General features: G+C 41.9%; 1 protein-coding gene across 2 annotated transcripts in view; it reads left to right on the top strand.

Annotated features, from left to right (window-relative positions):
* The window catches only part of CHST11 (carbohydrate sulfotransferase 11), a 170,338-nt gene that overhangs the window by 143,158 nt on the left and 14,370 nt on the right, over positions 1–12,810 (top strand). The gene's annotated exons all lie outside the window — the stretch shown is intronic.

Genomic DNA, 12,810 nt, shown 5'->3' with positions numbered 1-12,810 from the left:
TTTAAATAAAAAATTAAAATTAAAATCCTGTTTTTCTCCTGAAATGCCTATTCTGTCTGTGGTGGGAGGCATTCAGGAAGGGAGACTTTTCTTTTCTAGCAACCACACTGGGGTGCACTCCATCCTAGTGCCTGGATGTAAATGGGGAGCATGTGTCCAGGTTGTCGGTTCTGCATATTTGGTTTCATTATCTTTGTGCTATCTTTGTGCTCAGCTGATGCCTCTTACTTTTTATTTATTTGTTTGCTTTCCTTCAACTCTCCATATTATGGTGTCCCCTGACAACCAGTCCTTGGCACCATCCCATGTGGCATCTTCCGCTAGAGGACCTTACCCTGGGATTTGTTCCTGTGTAGGTTTCTCCAAAAGCAAGTTGGAAGGCAAAAAAAAAAAAAAAAAAAAAAAAAAAGCTGATTTAACTTGTTTAACTTCCCACAGAGCCTATTTACCAGACAGCAAGTCAGGTACTCCATGCACCTTCACCCTGGAGGAGAAACCTGCCCTCAGGCAATGCTGTGTGAGGGCCTCTTTCAAGAAGCTTCATGGGAGCTTCTGGAGATCACGAAGTCAGACAGTGCAAAGGGCTTAACGCTGGCTCTCAACAGTAGAAAATGGAGCCTTGTTGTCCAACAGTGCCCAGTCCTGATAAAAATTCAGGACTGTATTTGCATTATTGTCTAAAGCACCTCCACTATGACTATATTTCCTTGGGGGACTGAAAGGTGGTAGCGAACACTTTGTATTCAGCGTATCAGAGGGAGATGCCAGGTAACAGAGGATAGTATTTAGAAAAGTGGGCATTAGTTAATTATAGTAATGGTACAAGTGGATTCTCAGTTACGTCGTCCCCTCTGGGCAGGACTGCTTGTTGGAAGCATTCAGCACGTATTTCAGACTTGTGTACTTGTATCAAGTTGTTTCCAACTGCATAAATAAGACTTATTACGTGGAAGTTACTGGCATTATTGGCTAAATGAGAATTAATTAAAAGGGACATAAGGTACCAATTTCTCAGATTGAATGGGAAAGATCTGGCGGGGAGGGGCGTTCTCTGAAGCAATGCTATTTTATCTAATGCCAGCTTTGTGGACAGCATCCAAAGAGCAGCTATTTCTCCATTCGAGATTGTACTTCGTTCACCTCATTTACCTAAGTATTCTTAAAGGCAAAGACTTGGTAAATTGACTTTGGACAATAAATCACTGGGATTTATAATCTATGACATGCTATAATCTACGGTTAACAGGCTGGAACTGGGGAAGTATCTCCATCCTGCTCCTGTAACTCCCCTGACATGCATAGCAGGGTGATAGGCACTGATTTACAACCCAGATTACTCACATGAGTCTATAAATCATGCTGTTCCTATCCTCACTTCCTCACCAATCTTCCAATAATATCTCCCAAACTCCTTCTCCACCCACCTCCTCTGCTGCCAAAATACCTGGGCATAGCAGTGGAAACCACTCAGGCATTCCAGCCAGGCAAACTTGCTAGATGGAGAAAGGTTATTAGAGCCTAAAGGCAGCCTTCAACTTGAGTTATTATGAGACTAAATTAATTTTTTTTGTACATTAGGAAGGTTTGTGTGTAGTCAGCTAAAGTCTTTGGGCTCTTTCTCTGCAGGTTGCATGGGCTAGCTACACTGCGGATCATTTTATCACTAATCCTAATGACTTGCTAAGAGCACTGCTTGATGATGCTTTGTGAATTTTGCTTTGGGCACGTAACTCCTCCTTCGTACCAGAAAAATTAGTGTATTAGGATGCATAAGATTTCTAAAGGTTTTGATGAAAAGCTTAAAATAGTGGGGCAACGTCAACTATTTTTTGTAGTGAAAGCCTGAAGACCGAAAAGGCTTTTAAACTCAAAAGCATATCAGAACATAAACCAAAACATTTAGCTTTGTAGAGCGGAGACAACACAAAGCTTGGGATTTCACGGTGAGCGAGGAGAGCCAGGCTCCATTCCCTGGTGTGGAGATGAGCTGCGGTGGCACAGATTGCTTCCCTGCTGCTCACCCCACACCCTCCAGACCAGGATGGCGGTATCCAGAGCGTCCAGATGGCCTGGGTCTGTCTGGGAGAGGGCTGCGCGCCACACAGCAACTGTAGGCCAGTGCTGGGGCCCAGGGAGGAGTTTGTCCAGCCGGATCATTATGTAAAGTAACCTTGGAGTTGAATCTCTTTCAGCATAAAAAGGCTGGGATTTTAATGCGCTGAATGGGGGAGCTTCATCAAATGGTCTAGGCGCTTAACCCATTTTGCTATGACTGCGAGCACATGGCATATTAGTGGCGAAGTAAACTTTCCATCACTACCAAGGAGGAGAGAGCAGAGTAGGACAAACCTTTCTAATTGGCCCAATTCTTGCTATACCATTGAATTACTCTAATCTGAGAAATTTATCATGTCAGCCAGCTGAGAGCATATGGGTAACTAACAAGCAGACCACGAAGGGGCATTCAACGTAGCTGCTAAATGGATGAAACCTAATGTGGAGTCACGGCTACAAGAGGTGAAGCACAGTGCAAGTCTGCTTTAATTACACCACTTCAATACAGTGGTAATGGACAGCATTATAAATCTCTCAGAGAGTTAGGTTTTTCATTACGTTTTTAATGAAATACTGATTAGGTTGTGCTAATTGACACGAGTCCTGAGCAGTCAGAAGCGAATGAAAACAAGCTGGCAAGCCGGCTGCTGCCAGGCATTGGTATGTCCCATCCTTCCTTGACTGCTCATCACGTGCAGACTGGTGGGATGCTAAGGATGAAGTGTGGCAGAGGTGGTGTGATAGGATCTGTTCCACCTATTTCACTGTTTAAAGTGTCTGTCATCGTTTCCATTTCTCGCTCTTCTTTTTGCAAATTAATTGAATTCACTTCTAGTACCTGCTTCGCTTACATTTTTATTTGCTGACTTGTCTGGGCAAGTAATGGTTTTAGACAGCCAAGTAAAATAGAGTTGTCCTCAAGTCAACTATTGGTGAATGGTTTTTGTATCTGGCCTGGTGGGTTTTCATCAGTTTTTCAAGCTCACTTCATGTTTATGTCTATAGGAGTTCTCTGCTTGCTTCCAAGAACAGAATTTTGTGCAAACATTTTTGTTTAAGATAATCAGTATATTGAATTTATGGTATGTCTATAGCTGAAATGCAAGCAGTGGATGAAATAGTTATATTTAATTCTGAGGATAGGAGCCTGAGAGCTTTAGCAAGACTGATCTTTTGATTTGACCCCTAGTCCTTAGGATTGACTTTAAATTAAGTGGTTGCTTTGGTTTTAAATGAAGATTTTCATCCTAGGCACATAAGCCTAAGTTTCATCTTGAATCATGTTAACCTGGCTTTCAGAAAGTCAGGTTAAAAGCCCAATGCTTGCTGAAAAGCTACTTGAATTTATCTAAAGTTGATTTTTGGAGGTTTGTTAGCTATTTTAAAAAATATAGACCATTATCTCTTGCAGTGTAAACACTGTGGAAAATATCACATTTAATAAAAACTGTGACCTCACTCACAGCCTTATTTTAAATAGTTTCATTATTTTACTCAATATATTATTTATTCATGTATTCAAATATATTTGTTCAGTGAAGGCAGAGATATTTTGATTAATTCAAAGACTAAATGCTCTGTACTTCACATGCAAATTGCCAAAAAAAAAAAGAGGTAAAACTCTCTTTGTACTCCAAAGGCTAAATGCATCATCAGAATGTAATGAATGCTGCTGCTTGTGCGCAGTCGAGTGAGGATTCATGTTATCATCAATCTCTCTGTGTGGCTTTTATTATTATTATAGTAAAAATAAAATCCAGCACATGGGTTATATATCTGCTCAATGCTTATTTACAGACCCCATTTAAGTGGGAAGTAGAATAAGTGGTCAGATGAACCATGCCAGTTACTCAGTTAGGTATTACGGGATGACTCCAATAGTTCTTTGCTATTATTTCTGTATTTCTCTCAGTTTTGCCTTTCTCAATTGGAAAGCAGTAATTTAAAAAAACAACTGTACAGCGAGAGAGGTGGCATTTTCAAAAAGTGCTTGCCATTCTATTAATTAATTTCCTACTGAAGTGGGGGAGTTAATCTCATTCACCTGACTTTGATGGAAGCAAAACTCTGGCCAATACCCAGCACTTCAAAACAGCAGGGGCAGTTGCATGTTATAAAGTGTAGACTTGATTTAGCTTAGAAAAAAGGCCAGTGAATTTGGTTTCTTTTGTTTTTTAATGTATGTTCAGGGCGATACGTGTACTTTCTGTCCCCTCAGTGCTATGAGCTGCAATGCCAATGATGTCTGCAATGTGAGGCCAGGTTGTCTGTGTCTGTGCAGGCTGGCGTTGTGATGGGGCTCTCCCCACGGGTACGGCTGGACAAGGGTCCGAGGTAGCAGAAAAATGGGGCCCCTTCACTTGGCAGTGTTGTGCAGAAAGACTGCTAATGGCATCCACCAGGCATTTTCCTCAGCGTCTTGCAGAAAGCAGCCTTTCAAACTGCAGGGCGAAAATTTTGCTCTCAGATCTGCACCAATTTTTCTCTCTCATGTTGTATTCAGTCCCCAGGAGGGATTTCCATTGACATTAACTGATCCTCTGTGCATTATGGATGTGAAAGAAGATTTTTTTTGCTCAGATTGCAAGACTTCATGCAGACACAAAAACATGACAGTCTGCAGCAACCCTGTACAGATCTCTGGAAAGAACAGTGGCTTTTTCATTCTGGTTCTTCATAGATCAACCCCGAAACATCAGTCTGAAGGTTCCTGCATCCTAGAGTGCAGTACAACTCAGTATTCTTTATTATAATGATTTTGTACTATAATATAGAAGTGCGTGCAGTTATGTAGTATGGAAATTTCCAGCAAATGCGTCTGTTCACCTTACTTATGACAAGGACTCACTAGTCTTACTTTTTTAAAAACATGCTGTAGTTCATCTGAGTCCCAACGCACAAAGTAGCTGTTTTATTTTATTTTTTATTTTTTAATTTTTTAGCCAAGGTCCAAATGAGAACATTGCAGTAAAAGCGTTTCTATTTCTTCAAATATGTGTTCTTCTAAATTGTGTTAATAAAATCCTGTATTGTACTAAATATTTTTTTAATGTATGAAGCATGACAAGACAGTAGCTTTCTATCTAATAATACATTCCATAAGTTATATCAGTAAGTTGGAATTACACATCTGCCTACTAAGGCAGAAGAACTGGAAGTTATTGAGTGGTTCTCATTGGAGATCAGCTTTACCATCAGAGAGGGACAGAGCTGAATTCTTGACCTTTCATTCAGTGGATACTGGATCAAGTGAAATGAGTCTTACTTCAGCAGGTACAGGATCATCCATTAATGTAGGCCATTATAGAAGAGAATATCCTCAGAGATGCAGGACTAGAAAACGCTGTCCTCCCATTGCACTTTAAAAGCCCCCCGCACAGCGGGAGTCTCAGACGTGGTAGCAGCAGCCGTGGAAGAAGCCAGGTAACTGCTGGGCAGGCAAGGAACAAAAAAATATTCAGCTTTTTAATTTCTTGACAAAGATAAGAGTGAAGCTAAAAAATTCATCAGAGAATGGGCTCAGAGGATGTGTCTTTCACATGGGATTTGTCCAAAGTAAGAGCTTTCTGTTCCAAAAATCTGGTTACAGAAATTGGGTTGCTACTGAGAGCATGAAATACTGCCTTGGCATGAACTTCCCTTTGGCTCCCAGTGATAGCACAGGCAGAAAACACAACCTGCAAGGTTGAAAAACTGTCTTCAGGTCAGAACTTACCAAATTTCAATGTCTCTGTTATGCTCTTCAGAGGAAGAGAGCTTAAAACAAATCCCAGCACCGCAGGAGGCAGAGCACTGCCAGTCTGCTGATCTAGACATCAAATTCTCGTTGTCTCTTTGCAGTGCTCACTCAGTCACATCTCCATCTAAACCTTCCGAAGTGGACGCTTGTTTAGGATATCAAAGTCTTTGCCTTTGTCATTTTTTAATTCCTCCTGCATGAAAACTCTGGTGTGAGACTTAATAATAAAACCTGTGGGCAGCTCTCCTAATAGTACAAATCTCCTTCATGTCAGTGGATCATCTGCTCAACCCTCAGCAGAGTGCAATACATCGTGCAAAAATGCCCATATCTGTCTCAGGTGGATATTTTCATGATAGCTACTGGACAATTCCCATTGTTTGTGACTGATGAAACAGAGCAGCCCCATAGAAGCAAAGAGGTTGGGGGCATTTGTAGATCTTTTGTTTGTTTTCTTAAAAAGTCTGCTGTACATTCCCTCATAGAAAATAACACTTTTATCTGAAACTGCTGTTGATGCACTAGCCTGAAGGCTTTAAAAATAAAATCTTTCATACCTGGCTTTGTGATGAAACAAATATTGCCATGAAGAGGCAAAGCATTTTGATATCATTTGTCTGTATCCTTGTTGTGCTCACTTTCTTTGCCTTTTAATTGGGGTGAGCTCAGTTTCTCCATTACTTTTATTTTTTGATTGGAACAGCACTCACTGGTGTCAGTTCACAATCAGCCTTTCATGGCTCTGGACATTGCACACACAGTGGAAGAAATTCAGAATTCCTTGAAGTCACTGTCAGATTTTACATTAATTTTGATAAGTCCCATGATCTGAACCACAGTCTTCTTGCATTGAAATGTAGACAGTAAAAAACTGTTCTGTGCTCAATTCTAGTCTTCTCAACGGCAAATGTGTTTTTCAATCAGTGTTGAACTCAATAAGAAAATTGAGAAGGGTGATGCAGAAAGGGAAACATTGAATTAAAAACCGTGAAACCTTTATTTTGATTGTTATATTGGTGGATTTGCTGCTCACAAATGCTGGTGTTAATGGCAGAAGACCAAGACACTGTTGAATATCAAGCTTGGCTCTGGCAGAGATTGACCATGTCAGCTCGAGCAAGTCAAAGTTTCACTTTTATTGAATGGAAATAGTGTTTCTATGCTTCATTGTGGGGCTGAGAGTTTGTAATTGCAGGGAATCACATATACACAGATGTTCACAGATATCCCAAATGAATGGCTGCTGCTTTATGTTTGGATGACAGATTAATTTGGTCTCTTCATGGTTTTGTTGGCGTTCACCTTTTTGGCATCCAGTGGTGAGAGCACTGCTGAGTGCCCTTCTTTAATCTTTAAATAAAATACATGTTTTTCTCTATCTGAAGATCTTACTAGGTTAGATACAAAAGACAGGTTATTGTGACTAACTGTAGTGTAAATTGCCATTGTCTAGATTTAGACCCATAAGAACTGAGTCTGGGAATAGTCTGTGTTTTTTCTACTTTGTTGAGCCGCAGATGGAGCAAGCTTACATCATGCCTGATGACCACAGCCATAACTAGTGGAGTGGTTTTGCTGATATAATTAGAGATTGCTTTTTGGTTTAATCACTTGCTATTTAAAAGTCCATGGGAGGAACTGATTTACACATTCTCTCAAATTTCACATAAGGCTCAGGAAGGCCATGAATGCACAGAAGGCAGGGCTGTTAAAAAAAGCAAAATGAGGGTATCGACATGTGCATTTTAAAAACACATCTATAAATTTTCCATCCAAAATTACATTTGTTATTCTTTGCAGTAGCTGTATAGCTTTGAGTTGCTTATTGAATTACTGTAGCATTCCTGAACATAAAATTTTGTTGAGTAAATAATTTCAGAAAGTGTTTTCTTATGGTACTACTGAATCTTTTTAATTACCCCATCTCTATATACCCTTCCTGTCTGATCCCAGATGCAGTTTTTTTAGATCTCCGTGAAGTGATAAGTTAAGTCCCCAGCTGCAATCCCGTGAGTTTAGGTATCCACACATTTCATTTAGTTTGTCAGTTTGGCAGCAAACCAGCCGCACTGGCAAGTTCTGGGAAACCAGATGGCTGGAAATGCTCAGGGGTCAGTGAGTCACCAAAAAACAGGCCTGCTTTGCCATGGACGCGCTCATGGGCAAGTGCAGAATTTGGCTCTTCCTCTGTGTCTGAGCTGAGAGAACTGGTCACTACGGCTGCCTCCCGCAGCTTTGGGGCTCACTGGAGGCCACGTTGGCCCAGCTTTCAGCTGGAGCAGCCACCTGCTGGTTCCCAGGTCTGGTGACCGGTGGGAAGGTTGCGTCAGTGACTACCACAGCTTCAGTCCTGCCTGCGGCCTGGGAGCTCTCAGTGTGGCCACGGGTGGGTCAACAGACCCATGGCTGCACTTCTGCAGTGAACTTGGCACAAAGCAAGAATCAGGCTCTTCTGTAGGCCCTCCTCAGCCAAACCTCCTTGTGCAGGTCTGGGGACATCCCAGAGCCCTCCCCGGGCATTATGTCCTGCTCCCACTGATGGCGGCGCTAGACAAGAGTGTTCATGAGCCAGCACCTCAAACTCATCAGGGGTTGAGCACTCTACGTAGATTTTCTATAAAAAACTAATTATAGACTTTACTGCTGAGTGCCAAATCCATTTTCTCCTCTTCTGGGAGCCGTTCAATAAACTTTATGTTCTGAGGTAGAGCAAAACTGCCGTCGTTTAATGCAGTGTTTTACTCACGTTCCCTAGCACTCTTAACGCCTGATTTTTGCTAATATCTCAGCGTGGTTTTTCTTTTTCTTTCTAAATTATATTAATAGGCCAGAATTGCACTGTGACCTGATGTTTCCCTCTAGAGGCTTGCTCTCTCTTCCCCGGAAAGAAGCCTGTAGTGTCAGGAGCAGTCACCTGCACAGATCTGTAGCCCAGCCATGGATGAAGGACCCCGTGGCACCCCCCCACAGTCTTGACCCAAATGTGGCTTTGCTCAGGATCAGCAGCCCCTGTCAAGTCAGGGCTGCTCCCAAAAGAAGGATCTGAGTGATTTGGGTCTCTGTGGTATGCACTACTTGCACTGTAAGTACCCTGGGGTGAGGACGTGCTCACTCCTCACCATGGCAAACACTCTGTGCAACATGATTGCTTGTGAAGAAGGGATGCAGCAGTTTTGTGTGGTTTCCGTAACTCTGAGCCTGGGGACACAGGTTGCGATTACATCGTCTTAAGGCCTCCATCTGGGAAGCTCTATTAAAGAAGAAAACAGTGCAGAAGGTAACATTTTCAGATGGTTAGCATCTATGTTTATACTCCTGTCACAGAACCATAGGACTTTGTTAGTGCAAGTTCTTGGGAATAAACCAGAGCAAACCGTACCTGGAAATGAAAAAACAACCCTACCTAAAATGAAAACCCCATCCAAGAAATCAAACCACAGAGAAACAAACTCAGAATTGAGGTCGTCACAGTGGTTTTCATTCAGGCTTTCTGAACTGGTCCATTTGCACATGCATGATCTTCTGGCCATGGATATATTTAATGGAAGAAAAGAAACATAAACTTTAGCTGGGTATCGGAAGAAATGCTTCTCTACAAAGACATGCAGTAGGATTATAAAACATTTTCCTCCCCCAAAGCAAACAGCCTTTAAAAATAAGACTAGAGAGCACACTGAATACAGTATAGTATGACACTGCGTGGCTGGAGGAGGGTTTAAGTGTGCAAACATCTTTTCTAGCTCACGCTTGTGATGGGGGAAGATTTTCAAAGGCTCTAAGAGGCCATTAGTGGAGTAACTCCCATATGCAGGTTCAAAAATAATCATCTCCATAACGCTGCAGGTAACATCCCCCCAGTGACCTACAACGGGACTTCAGATGCACCTTTGGTCTCTGCTGAGCAGAGGAGCTGTGAACTAATGGCAGTAAACCTTTGGACCTTTTGCATTTCACTGTGCTTCTGGGTGAAGGGTAGGATGTCTTTAGGTGCTGATAGTGGGGGTTTCCAGCTCTTAATGGGATCAGAAATTCCCAAAGCTTCAAACCAGAAGCTTCTGGAAACCAGGAGGAATTTTTCCATTGACTTCACTGGCTTTTGGATCAAGTTTTTGTATGTGTTTTTTTCTTTTGACATTGCCTAGTACAGAGGGGAATTGTTTCTTGATAGTACAGAACCAGATTGCAGGCTCTGTATCTTTTTTTTAATTCAGAACAACTCTGCTTTTATTAGGTTTGTGTTATCTCGTATTTCACCACAATCTTTTTTTTTGCATTTCATAAATATTAATTCCCCAGACAGTCTCTTTTGTTTGATAGTTTTTGTCTATCACAGGCTTTTCTGTTTTGTTTTCCTCTCTTGTCCCACAGAGATGTCATCCTCTGCCATCAAAAGCAAGAGCTTCTCTAAAGCAGCTCTGCAGCCCGGCAGTATTTTTACTGCAGATCTTTGTCTTCTTATCGGTGTTCTTTCCCCTTCACTTTCTACTGCCAGAGCCAGGCTCTGATTTACCTGCTTCCTTGGAGTTGGGGGTTAAAAATCTGTTTGCCAGCTTTTCTTGCTGTCTTCTTTCATCTTTGTACCAATGTGGAGGTACCACACTGCTTTACCAGATACCATTTAAACTCAGAGGGTTGTACCCAGGCAGCCTGTGACTTTGTTACTGTGTTTTTTTTTCATGTTCAAAGTTTCCTTCATGCTTCTCTCTGCCTTCTCTACCATGTTTCTAGTTGTTTTTAACGCAATAAGTAAGATGTGGTAGGCTAAAGCCAGTAGGTAGAATTATAATATTTTATTTAAGCTGTACCCACTAACTAGCTTCTTAATGCAGTTTCTCCAAATTGGACTGTTTTGACTTAATATTGTCGAGCTATTCCAGATAAATTGTATGCTTCCCAAGTCTCTATTTATTGCAGTGAACCCAGTACTTTTACCGGAAAAAAAAAAAAAAAAAAGCTGCCTTCTGCTTCTAACCATGCCCCTTATATATTCACAAACTATATTTTTCAGTGCCATACTGGTTGATTTTCAGGGGTGTGGCAAACTCATATTACCAAATTAAAAACCAGACCAACATGTGTAACCCTTCCTTGTTTGTACTGAAGTGATTTTTCTTTATCCTGGTACAACACCTTGGAGTGCTCTGACTGCACTGAATTTTGGTGACTATTTGATGACTTTCCTCTAGATCTCAGTGGCATATCTGATAGTTGTTTTGATAAATCATGAGAGATATGTGTTGCTGTAGTACATGCTATGCATTTTCACAATAGTCAGTGTTCATTGTCTGTTCTTAATTTCTCATAGGCACCAACTTGATATAGGAGTTACATCCAATGGTGAATATCACAAATATTGTTCAGGAAAGACATAACAAGGGGGGAAAGGTGCAAGTCTAAACCAAACATATTGAATTCCCACAATCTGCTGATACCAGAATTCTTTACTGCCACAATTTCTCAACCTGAATTTTGAGACTGCAGTTTAATCCATTTAGTTGACCTTTAAGTAACTAGGAGGACTCGAAATTTCAGGGAGGACAAATATTTAAAGAGAGAACTTGTTTTGTAATTCTTCCAGAGAAATACTGGGAAACGGTGCTGAAGAATAACCAGCTGTCCATTCTCCCTCCTCACCCCCTTCTTAAAATACCAGCAGAATCACAGAAAAAAAAAAAAAAAAAGAAGTGCTGGTAACATGGGGTTGCCTTGCCTCGAACCTAGACAAGTTGCACATCACAGGGGCTCCTGCTGCACCTGGGTAGGGAAGGGATGTCGGGAGGTTCCTTGGGAGGTCAAGGCTCTCCCCATGAAAATGGTAGAAAAATGCAGCAACATTGGACCAGTTCCCTGTGGCTTGGTCCTCACATCTGGAAAGCAGGGATAATGTGATGTGCTTTGAAGTTTACAGATGGAAGAAGACCAGATAAGTACCGAGTGTTATTTTTATCCCAGACCTCAGTCTGTAATAGTGGCTCCAGATGCAGCTTCAGGAGAAATTATCCATCCTGCCAGCACCTGCAGATTCCTCTGCAGTTTATCTGAGGTTTACTTGGGAACTAGCATTTATTCCCAGTGAATGTGTACATCTGTTGCCTTCGGTCGCTACTCGGGACTGCTCCACTACCTTGCTACAGGGAACAGGGAGATCTCTTAGTATTTCCAATAGCTTGTAGTTACAGGCTACTGTCGAGCTCCTAAGATTTAGTGATCACAATTGGTCCAGAATCAGTAAGTAGGGAGTGGGGGACAAGAGGGGGTCCGACACTGCCTGCAGTGTTGTGGTGGGTGAAGAGGGAACAAAAGGTGCTCCTAGGCTGATACATAGGATCTGTATAGCCTAGCTGGCTGTTCAGCAGTTTGTTTCTTCTCAGCTAATCTTGGCAAGTGTTTTCTCCTCCTGGAAAAGGTGTAAGCAACCTGCCAGTTTATCTCTGCTCAGGTGGTCCTTCTCTCACTGGAGCTGCAGAGCAGAGAACGTGAATCATTAAAAGTGAAATAGGAGCAGATGTTCTGCATCAGGTTTAAACTAGTGGTGTATGGTAGCTGCTTTATCTTAATCTCCAAAATCCTGTGCATCTTTTGGAGCAGCCTCTTACTCATCCTGTTTGACATTCATGCCTTCTTTTGAAAATGTTTGCATCTTCCTCCTCTGCTCCCAGCCCTCCGTGGGTTTGAAAGTTCAGCTTGAGCTCTGGTGATACGGAGTGCAGCTTGCAAAAGAGATGCCGTGGGGGGTAAATAAAGAGCAGCCAAGGAGAGTGAGGAAACAGCAGTGAGAAACATGAGTGAGAAAGAAATTCAAGCAGAACAGTTAAAGCTAACCTTAAAATAACTAGGATTACATTGGAGTCTGCATTGCATTAAGGGGCTCAGAGAACACAGTGGCACTAATAAGGTGAATTAGGGGGCCTTGACCGCTTCCACACAGCATTGTGGGGAAAAACAGAAATTGGGAGCATGAACTTGCACATGTATAAAGGTGATGGTGAGGTAGAAGAAGAGAGCATCCACGCGGA

Source organism: Anser anser (assembly GCF_964211835.1).
Source record: "Anser anser genome assembly, chromosome: 1".
NCBI lineage: Eukaryota > Metazoa > Chordata > Aves > Anseriformes > Anatidae > Anser > Anser anser.
The sequence above is the reverse complement of the archived record's forward strand: the minus strand, read 5'-3'. Positions and strand labels throughout refer to the sequence as shown.